This window comes from Anabrus simplex, chromosome 11 (assembly GCF_040414725.1).
Source record: "Anabrus simplex isolate iqAnaSimp1 chromosome 11, ASM4041472v1, whole genome shotgun sequence".
NCBI classification, from domain to species: domain Eukaryota; kingdom Metazoa; phylum Arthropoda; class Insecta; order Orthoptera; family Tettigoniidae; genus Anabrus; species Anabrus simplex.
This window is the reverse complement of record NC_090275.1, coordinates 34,760,838-34,771,899: the sequence shown is the minus strand read 5'-3', so window position 1 is coordinate 34,771,899 and position 11,062 is coordinate 34,760,838. Positions and strand designations below refer to the sequence as shown.

Below are 11,062 nucleotides of genomic sequence, written 5' to 3'. Positions count from 1 at the left end.
TTAAGGTGGAAAATTCAAATGTGCGGCGTAGAGGTGTACCAGCCGGTACAATTACCATCCTGAGGTCAGAAAGCTGCTGTCCAATTGCATTGTTAAATGTATGTTACAAAATCCTGGAAAGACTGCTTATAACACAATTGGACATAAATTCTTGAACAAGTCCCTGTGGAACAAGCTGGATTCAGACCTCAGTGTACCTGCATTAACCAGATTCTTAACCTGACTACCTGTATTGAAGCAGGTTTCCAAAAAGGCTTAAAAACCTCTGCAGTGTTTGTGGACATTACATCTACACATGACTTGGAGACAAGGACTAATCTGCAAACTTCTTCACACAGTTCAAGGGAGAATAATAAGTTAATCTTATAAATAAAACACTAAGTAACTGGGTATTCCAAATTGAGCTTGGCAGCGACATCAGCAGACCAAGAAAACTGGATAATGGCCTTCCACAAGGTTCAGTTCTTGCTCCCCTTTTATTCAACTTTTTTTTTTTTAATTTAAAAAAATGCTATTTGTTCAGGGTGTCGACCTAAAGATATATTTTCCCCCTACTTGCACCATACGTGAGGAGCCTGCGTGTATTTTGTAAATGGCGGAAGTGTAAAGTGTTGAATGTGAGGAAAGGAACGTTAAGGACGACACAAACACCCAGTCCCCAGGCCAGGGATATTAATCATTTTAATTAAAAAATCCCTGATCCGACCAGGAATCGAACCCGGGGCCGTCGGGTGACAGGCAGACGTGTTGCCCCGTACACCGCAGGGCTGGACTTCTACTTGTATACATCAGTCTAAAACAAAAGCACGGAAGCTTATGTATGCTGATGACATTGCTTTGGCAGTCAGGCATAAGTAGCTCCCCCATCTAGGTGATTATTTCTGCAAGTGGCAACTGAAACCTAACTTATACAAAACAGAGACAACGTGCTCATATTTGAACAACCGACTTGCAAACAAGAACTTCAAAGTATACTTTAATAGCAACCTTCTTCATAAAAATAAGTCGCCGAAGTACCTGGGAATAACTCTGGACAAAACTCTGTCTTACAAACAGCAGCCCCCTGTGAGTGGGGGCGGTAGAATACATCCCCTACCTATCGTAAGAGACGACTAAAATGAGCCACAGGGGCTTTTTACTTGGGAGCGTCAGTTGGCGTACATGGGCCCTTTAGCCGAACCCTGGCATTGCTTCCACTTACTTGTGCTAGGCTCCTCACTTTCATCTATCCTACCCGACCTCCCTTGTTCTTTTCTGACCCCGACAGAATTAGGTTTCTGAGGCCTAGTGAGTCTTTCATTTTCATGCCCTTCTTGGCCCTTCTCCTTCTTTGGTCAATACCTCCATTTTTTGTAGTGTTGGACCTCTACCGTTCTTTCCCTCCGGTTAGTGTTAATAGAGGATGGTTGCCCAGTTGTACTTCTTCTTAAAACAAGAATCAGCCCCCCCACCACCACCTCCACCACTGCCACCACTTAAAAACATCATCTGAAACATCTAGTCTGCAAACTAAAATCCAGGAACATCATTTGAAACATCTAGCCTGCAAACTAAAAACCAGGAACATCATCATTCACATACTGCGTGGCACTATATGGGGAGCCTCTGCTAACATCCTTAGATGCTCCTCTCTAAGGCTGGTGTACTCGGCAGCTGAATATGCACCTGATTGGCTAAACAGTCCATATGTAGGAAATATAGATGCCCAGTTGAACTGCACTATGAGGTTAATCTCGGAAACAATTACATCCACACCCACATACTGGCTCCTTGCCCTCAGCCTCATAGCACCTGCAAATCTTCATTGACAGGTTACTTTGGTTCATAAGCACCGGAAGATAAACATTAACCCAAATCTTCCAATAGGCAGGGATAGCCCTACTGCCACTGGAAACAGAAGACTCAAATCATGAAAACCCCCTATAGCCACACCCTAACAGTTAAAACAAGAGAACCTCCACATTACAACAAAGTGGACTCAAAAATAGAATGAGGAAACAACTCCTGCTCTTCATGACTTCCAGGACATAAAGACAAAGGCTCTTGGATTTGAGCTTCCTTGAAAAACTTGGGTAACTCTAAACAAAGTGAAAACAAACCATGGAAGATATGGCTACCTGCTACACAAGAGGGGCAAAGTGCAATCACTGGCATGCGATTGTGTACAGGTCGACAGACTATTCAGTGTATAGTGACTGAATGCCCTCTACGTTTGTATCATGGACATATAACTTTTTGTTGCCTGCTCCATCCTTACTTCAGTGGACTGAACAATCCACATTCAAATTCTAATAGTTTGTTTTTATATTTTCAACATTTTATTTTATTTTATTTCATGTGTAGTTCCATATGCTAAATAAATAATTAGGTGTACGAATTGTTTGAGGTCTGCCACGATCACTTGTTCATGGTGCAAAGGATCCACTTTCTGAAAGGCAGTGGAACAGAGCACTAAACAACTTTACAAACGGTGTGCGGCATGTTGGATATTTGTCAGCATACAGATTACATGCCCGTAGGTTACTTTCGTTTGCTTGCCCATAACAGAAGATCATATTGACCGTATCCCATGTTGAATAATAAGCCTCCATTACATCCTGTAAGGCCAGAGAAGAAAGACAAGAATACCAATTACAGTACTCCAGTGTCACAACAAAACATGCACCATTTGAACACTACTGTACACGTGACGAAACTGACCGACCTGACTGCGAGAGCAATTTGGTCTGGTCTTCTTTCCTTTTTCTTTTTTAATATTTGCTTTACGTCCCACTAACTACTTTTACGGTTTTCATAGGTGCTGGAATTTTGTCCTACAGGAGTTCTTTTACATGCCAATAAATCTACCGACATGAGGCTGGTGTATTTGAGCACCTTCAAATACCATCGGTCTGAGCCAGGATCGAACCCAAGTTGGGGTCAGAAGGCCAGCGCCTTAACTCTCTGAGCCACTCAGCCTGGCAATTTAGTCTATAGTACCTAGTGAAATACTGTACGTTGACTAGTGCGTTATGTTCTTGTCCTCTGGAAATATTGGAACCTTTTTCAAGGACACCCTGTATAATTATTATAAGGAAAGATAGTATTATTCATGTGAAATACACTTTCTACAAACACGTCAGATTTTCAGTTCTTTTTAATAACCCTTATATGGCATAAATTAAGGAGACTAGAATATCTAGTAGGTAATCTTATTTTGGACTGGAAAGGTGTAATCAAAGGTAAGATTTATTGACTAACAGCAGTTGACTGCAGTCACCTAAATAATGAGCAGCACTGATCATGCAGAGAAGGTTTCATAATATTAATATAGCTTAATTTGAGGAATGTGGAGCATTATGGCCATCAACAGCACGCAGTTATTTCGTGTATGAATGATGTTTTGTAGCTAATATTTTGTACTGTTCGACGTATTATTTATACATCCCTCATGTGTGAACGTAGTAGCGGGCGGCTACTCTATTGTTTAAAATAAATGAGCTTGAATATGTTTATTTTGTGACTGGTACTTTGAGTACTGCTTTCTTATGGAACTCAGTTCAAATTAGCAGATTTGAAAAGGCTGCCGCTTGCCGCGCGTGCGCGGTGTGACATGCTTTACTCGTACTGCAACTGCACTCTCTCGAATTATTCGTTTTGAAGTGTTGGCAACAAAATAACAGAAGAAAGTCTTCAACCACAAAAGAAAAATGATGAACTCTTTAATTGTTCTTTATACATATCCTCACTTCAGATAAGGTATATGAATATAATTATTAAAATTGCACCAATTTTTAAATAGCACTTGCTGCCTTTGTATGTAAGAAATGCAAGAGATATATATATGATCAATCACTATGTTGTTTACCATTTCCGGTTTTATTCGAGGTAACAGTAAACAGTAGTGCAGCGTGGATTAAGCTTCTCAGATGTTTTGGGTGTTGTAGCTCGTAGCTCGGTAAGTTGTGATGGTAGAAGATAGTGTATCAGCTGTAGCCGATATTTTATAATAACGTAAGTGTTGCACGTTTACTCTCATTTCTCAGCAATAAACATTAGTCGTGGTACTTAACAGAGAAAAGCAAGACTGCTGTTAATTTGTTATTTTGTTGATATTCTTGTTGTCTTTTAGCCTCTGCACGCACGTTTCTCCTTATTAGCCCCGACGCGTAATGGCTGATATTTGACCCATTTTATTATATATGCAAATTTGTATTGGTTTGTTTATCACAAGACGTGCGTATTATGAAGGTGATTTTCTGTTGGTGTTGGTACTGTGTTTTGTGATCAGCTGTTTGTCTCATTTCGCTTGTAATTTAACTCTGTGGATGCCGTGTCCACGTCTGAACTTTGCACAGCTGTGATCGTCGCTACGTAAACTTTTAAAGGAGACGTTACTTTGCTCTGATAATTGTTACTTTTTACAAGTGTTAAGTGTTAGTTACGGCGATGGTATATGAAAACGGCTGTTGTTAAATATCTCGTTTTACAAACTTTTATTAATCGAGATTGATGATGTATCTTCAATCTTACTCAATTTTATCAGTTTCGTATGATGAGTGACGTATGCTCTTCTGTATCGCAATTTAGGTGTGACCGAATGTTGTCGAGATCGAAGATGGTTTTGCTCTTGTGTTACAGCAGGCCATTTTTGTCTGCCGCTGAGGTTAAAGAGCTACCAGGTTATTATTAAACATACAAACAAAGTTACTCCGTGCTACAGTTTCAAGTAAAAAAAAAAAAAACAACATGTTCTTGTATTTATCTATGTAGTTTAAGTTTCCAGTACTCTGCGTTTATCATCTGTTGCTGGAAGAGGCACCTTATTATGTAATAAACACATGATCCATGAATTATGCAGATTGTTTCGTGTCGGGTCATCCGGGTTTCCTGATGGAAGGGGAGTGAGAGGAGTAGTCTGGAAAAGGCGAGGGCCACAGGCATTGGTTTCGGCTGGTTGCCATAGCGACCTAGGCGGTGAAACTGGTTTTCACTTGTCGCCATAGTAACCAGCATGGGAAGCGTATACACATACACAACGTCTATGTCAATATCCCTTTCACCGACATTAAAGGAATCGGCCTGTTAAAGCGTGCATGAACGACCTTACGCTCCTAAGGGTGTAATATGAAATGCTTCTTTCTTGTGTCTAATGCTGGAAGCTGTAAAAGTAATTTCCGCACTCGTCTTCATTAAAAATATCCGCACTGTCTTTTTGCGTACGCTGGCAGATCTAATCAAATAACCTTTAAGTGAGCGATTTACGTGTTCATACTTGATTTTGCATTTAGGCCTTTATGAACGAAAAATACAAATCTGGCGTATTAATCCGTTCTACCCTCATTTAATGGGTTCTAATATTTTAATTTCAATTCGTTTATGAGAATGTAGTCTACAAGATAGCAACGCTCGTAAGTCGCCAAGCTCAAGTAAAAGGAAACCTACTGCGGTAACTATGTAATAAGTAAGAGAAGTTTGGTTTATAAAAAAATTAAAAGAATAAATTCAGCCGTAGATGGTTCGTAGGGTGGGTGAATGTACGACGTCCTAGTTCGTGAACCACGGGCAGCGGATAGCAAGTGATCATGAGAGTAGGAATACCAGTTGCTATGGAACGGGAGTGGGCATCTCGGACATATTCTGAGTCATGGCCCTCCTTATGCTCGGGCGGTTAGGCTATACCAAATACAGTACTCTACTGTATTTGGCTATACACTCCATCGTAGTCCCTAACCCGTTAGAGGAGAGATTCTCACTGGGATTATGTATCAGTAGGGTTGCATCCTGCTTCACAGAATTTACAAAGCTCAGAATATTTTAAGCAAGCCTCGGATCTACGGGAGTTACGAAGTCCCACTTTAATTTGACAGACGAGGGACTCTTGGAAACAAACTTAGCGAATGGAACTAAACGAGATCACGGAGCTACAGTTACAAAATAAACGATTGTGGAGGCGTTTAGTAAATTCAAGAGGCTTGCAGACTGAACACTGAAAGGCATAAGAGTCTATAATGAAGATATATGTAATGTAAATTACGTATGTAAGAGATTCAGTCGCTTAGAGTAAACCTGTTTTAATGGTTACTTTATAACTTGGGATACGAGGCATAGCCGTGTTTTTTCTTCAGGGAAGACCCAAATATAACTAGAAAATTAAAGTGGTGTGTATAGTTGTATGTGGCATGTTCGTGAATTAATCTACCTGCTGATTACTGTAAGAGGAAGTCTTTGGAAGTGTTTCACACTGGACTATATGCTTGACTATATCTACTGACGATGATACTCTTCATCCTTGATGGACAAAAGGGAGAAATTACCTTTTTATCTGACCCTATGTATGAGAAATGAGGATTCTGAATACTTCCGGGGGGTTTAACTTGATCGTGAATTCCTCAAGGCCACGACCTATTCATAGACTCACGTGAATACTAACGTACTTACTACAGACGAAATTGGCATAAGCCTACGAAGTAATTTACATGTTCATTCATATCCGAAATAAAACAACATGAGCATGATATTTTTGAAATGAAAAGTGGTTCAGTTTTTATATAAAACTGGAGGTCCATAGGCTATGAGTACTATATCAACTGTCACATAATACTATTAAGATTGTTTTAACAATAGGGGCAAGGTATATGTTTACTGTTTTCTGAAATACATAGATAGTTTCATTCATAAAGATACATCCTATGCTTAGTTTCGAGAAAAGTTGACCTTATCGTGTTGCTGGGAATCACGAGTGTTTTGGATAGGCCTAGATCGTTTTCATCATCATCATCATCATCTGTTTACCCTCCAGGTTCGGTTTTTCCCTCGGACTTAGCGAGGGATCCCACCTCTACCGCCTCAAGGGCAGTGTCCTGGAGCTTCAGACTCTTGGTCGGGGGATACAACTGGGGAGTATGACCAGTACCTCGCCCAGGCGGCCTCACCTGCTATGCGGAACAGGGGCCTTGTGGAGGGATGGGAAGATTGGAAGGGATAGGCAAGGAAGAGGGAAGGAAGCGGCCGTGGCCTTATGTTAGGTACCATCCCGGCATTCGCCTGGAGGAGAAGTGGGAAACCACGGAAAACCACTTCCAGGATGGCTGAGGTGGGAATCGAACCCACCTCTACTCAGTTGACCTCCCGAGGCTGAGTGGACCCCGTTCCAGCCCTCGTACCACTTTTCAAATTTCGTGGCAGAGCCGGGAATCGAACCCGGGCCTCCGGGGGGTGGCAGCTAATCACACTAACCACTACACCACAGAGGCGGACCTAGATCGTTTTATGAAACTAAATTTAGTGCTTGACAGAAATATTTTGAACAACGTTTGATATAAAAGTCCTTATAGAGAAAATTTCCGGTGACAGTAACGATAGTGGTTTATCTCCTAAACTTGCGAAGAGAATAATGGTTTATGTATCTAGACATAATTTATACTTGTAATGTACACTACAGTTAAAATAAGCCGGGAAAAACTCGCTTATTGTTTTCAGTGGTGTACATTAGTTGCGCTCGAACGAATGAAAAATTGATAGCCCTATTAAGATTATTAAATGAGAGCTCCTCTGAGTTCCCCTTTTAAGCGTCTGTAACTACAAGCTGGAGATACTGTGGATATATTCTAACCCCTCCCCCTTACCGCCGAGTTTTATTTCGAAGTCAGCAGTTGATATCGTTAATCAGGAAGAAAGCTTCAAAAGATGGCGTCAGGGGAAGATAGTTTATACAGAAGAATGAACATACCGGGGATCGAACAGGAAGGTATGACATCAGAATTTCATCAAAGACCAGGTCCAGTTTTCCACCTGCATAATCAACAAGGTTTAACCTTGAAAGTAAATGAGTTTCCTAAAGCACTTTTCTAGTTTACTGTCATTGCAAAAACTTGGAAAATAAATGCCGGAGGATATGTTTTAGTAACTATTTTCCTCGGAGTTGGTAGATTACTTCATTGATAACAACACTTCTTGTTTCTGTTTTAAATGCCAGCTTGACAGCCGGGTGGCATTATCACTGCCTTCTCACCAAGGCGCTCACTGTTCGAATTCCAACCACAACACGTGGGAAGTTTGAGAGAAAAAAAAAAAGAGATTACATCTCTGTGATTTGGAGTTTGCGGGCTCCTCACATTCGCCTTTTCTATCCGACCTCCCTTAGTCACTCTTGTTCTCTTCTTACCCTGACGTCATTAGCTTCCACGCCTTTCAAGGCCTTTCCTTTAGTTTTGCCGATTCTCTCTTTCTTCGGAGAAACAGGCCTCTTCCACTTTACCCCCGATTAACGTTATAGGAGAGGATGGTTGCCCAGTTGTACTACCCTTAAAACAATAATCACCAGACCCTGGTTCCAAGTGCGTAAAATTGGTTCATGTGGCTATAATCATATCAACAGTCATTTAAAACTCAACCTTGCTTCTGTTTCACATCTCCTTTACAGTATCCTTGTAAATCAAATTATCTTCGCTAAGCTAAAATAGTAATATCTCTTCTGCTTTGCGTATTGAGCACCGGGCGAGTTGGCCGAGCGGTTAGGAGCGCGCAGCTGTGAGTTCTCATCCGGGAGATAGTGGGTTCGAACCACACTGTCGGCAGCCCTGAAGATGGTTTTCCGTGTTTTTCCATTTTCACACCAGCCAAATGCTGGTGCTGTTCCTTTCCTGTCCCATCGTCGCCATAAGACCTATATATCTGTGTCGGTGCGACGTAAAACAAATAGCAAGAAGCAAGCGTATTGAGCATGAAGGCTGATAATACGAGATAGAATAGATATTAATAAGTTAATAACTTAGTGGCCACGAGAGCATACAATAGAGCCTACATACTATGTTAAATTGTCATATTGGGATGTAATGTGTGAAATTATCTCTAGCAGTTAACTACTGGTGATTACAGAGATATCCTACTCTGTAACAAGGTCATCCATTGTCGGAACGATATCAACATGCTTTACGCGTCATTTTTATATAATTTAATATAATTCATTGAAGTATCAGTGTAGTTTACCTTTGTAACGGCCGGAATGCATGTAAGGTTTGATAGAGTGGACGAGGGTGGCGTTTATCATTAGCGGGGTTGGGGTTATCCATTCCCATTTTTTTCTTCTATACATTTTGAGTGCCTATAGTTATTTTAACCGTCTGGAAGAGCAAAGCTCGGAGAGAAATATTTCGGTGATTGTAACCTTACGTGTATGAGGGACGAAAATGTCAGACTCCTTCGCCAAATGGTTAGTGTCAAACCTTCATGTATTTACACATTACACGACACATTACCAACTACTACAGAAGCACACAATAGTAATTAATAATAATGTTATTTGTTTTACGTCTAACTACTTTTGCGTTTTCGGAGACGCCGGTGTGCTAGAATGGAATAGTGTTATTGGCTGTACGTCCCACTGAATACTTTTACGGTTTTCGCAGTCTCCGAGGTGCCGGAACCTCAGGAGTTCTTTTACGTGTCTGTAAATCTTTTTTGCTAGGTGGCTTTACGTCGCACCGACACAGATAGGTCTTATGGCGACGATGGGATAGGAAAGGCCTAGGAGTTGGAAGGAAGCGGCCGTGGCCTTAATTAAGGTACAGTCCCAGAATTTGCCTGATGTGAAAATGGGAAACCACGGAAAACCATATTCAGTGGGATTCGAACCCACTATCTAACGGATGCAAGCTCCTAGTCGCGCAAAAAAAAAAAAAAAAAAGACCAAGCGATTTGTGTTTAAAAATTATCAAGAGAAGTCAGGATGAATCGACTACTATAGATGTGTAAATATTTCAGTGAGTCACCAATTGCTTCATGTCGCTTAGAGTTGCTGAACCGAGCGAGTGGCCTTGCGGTTACGGTCGCGTACAGCCCTGAGAATGGTTTTCCGTGGTTTCCCATTTTTACACCAGGCAAATGCTGGGCTGTACCTTTATTAAGGCCACGGCCGCTCGCTACCTTCCCAATCCTAGCCCTTCCCCTTTCCTGAGTCGCCGAAAACCTTCGATGTATTAATAATAATAATGCTATTTGCTTTACGTCCCACTAACTACTCTTTAACGGTTTTCGGAGACGTCGAGGTGCCGGAATTTAGTCCCGCAGGAGTTCTTCGATGTATTAGCGCGACGTTAAACTAGTTTGTGGGGTGGGAGTTGCTAAGAATTGCTATTTCTTCTTCTTCTTCTTCTTCTTATTATTATTATTGGCGTATGGCAACAAGTTAGATACATATACAAGTACATAATATTTGCAAATATGCACAGACAAGAAACATGTTTCTTGGGAGCAAGATTTAAATATAGCAGAATGTCCAGTTGGGTGATCCACTGTATGGCTTCCTCTGTTGGTTCCAAAAAATCACTCGGGCTACCTCTGTAGGATAAGAAAGTCGTAAACATTCACTTACAATATGAGGGATCGTCTGTCGAGAGGCACCACAGTCGCACTCTGGTGATGAAATATATTGTTGGGAGATCAGAATAATGCACACGCCCGGTGAGGCACGGGGCGAAGGGGTTTCCACCAGCAGAGCCACTGACGTAGTGGTTACCATAGCAACTCCGCTACTCAGATAGGTCTTATGGCGAGGATGGGAGGTGGTGGTGGTGATTATTGTTTTAAGAGGAAGTACAACTAGGCAACCATCCTCTATATAACACTAATCAGAGGGAAAATATGGAAGGGGTCCGACACTTCGAAAAATGAAGGTATCGGCCAAAGGAAGACAAGGGCCACGAAGGGCATGAAAATAAAAGACTCCCTAGCCCTCGCAAACCTAATAGCGTCGGGGTCGGAAAAGAACAAGAGTTGACCAAGGGAGGTCGGATAGGATAGATGAAAGTAAGGAGCCTGGCACAAGTAAGTGGAAGCAATGCCAGGACTCAGCTAAGGGCCCCGTGGTCGCCAATCCACGCTCCAAAGTTCAGAGCCCTGGGGCCCCTTTTAGTCGCCTCTTACGACAGGCCCCCACCCACAGGGGGAGCGAGGATGGGACAGGGAAGGGCTAGAAGTGGGAAGGAAGCGGCCGTGGCCTTAATTAAGGTACAGCCCCAGCATTTGCCTGGTGTGAAAATGGGAAACCACGGAAAACCATTTTCAGGGCTGCCGATGGTGG

At 41.8% G+C, this 11,062-nt stretch overlaps 1 protein-coding gene across 3 annotated transcripts in view; it reads left to right on the top strand.

Moving 5' to 3' along the window:
- Positions 1-3,905: 3,905 nt before the first annotated feature.
- Positions 3,906-11,062, top strand: part of LOC136883072 (forkhead box protein N3) — a 264,776-nt gene continuing 257,619 nt past the window's right edge. For 2 of the 3 annotated variants that reach the window (XM_067155232.2, XM_067155229.2), the window contains exon 1: positions 3,922-3,993. The gene's annotated coding sequence lies outside the window, so the exon portion shown is untranslated. Of the gene's footprint in view, positions 3,994-11,062 lie in introns of all 3 variants that reach the window. The other variant, XM_067155231.2, reaches the window with a different exon arrangement.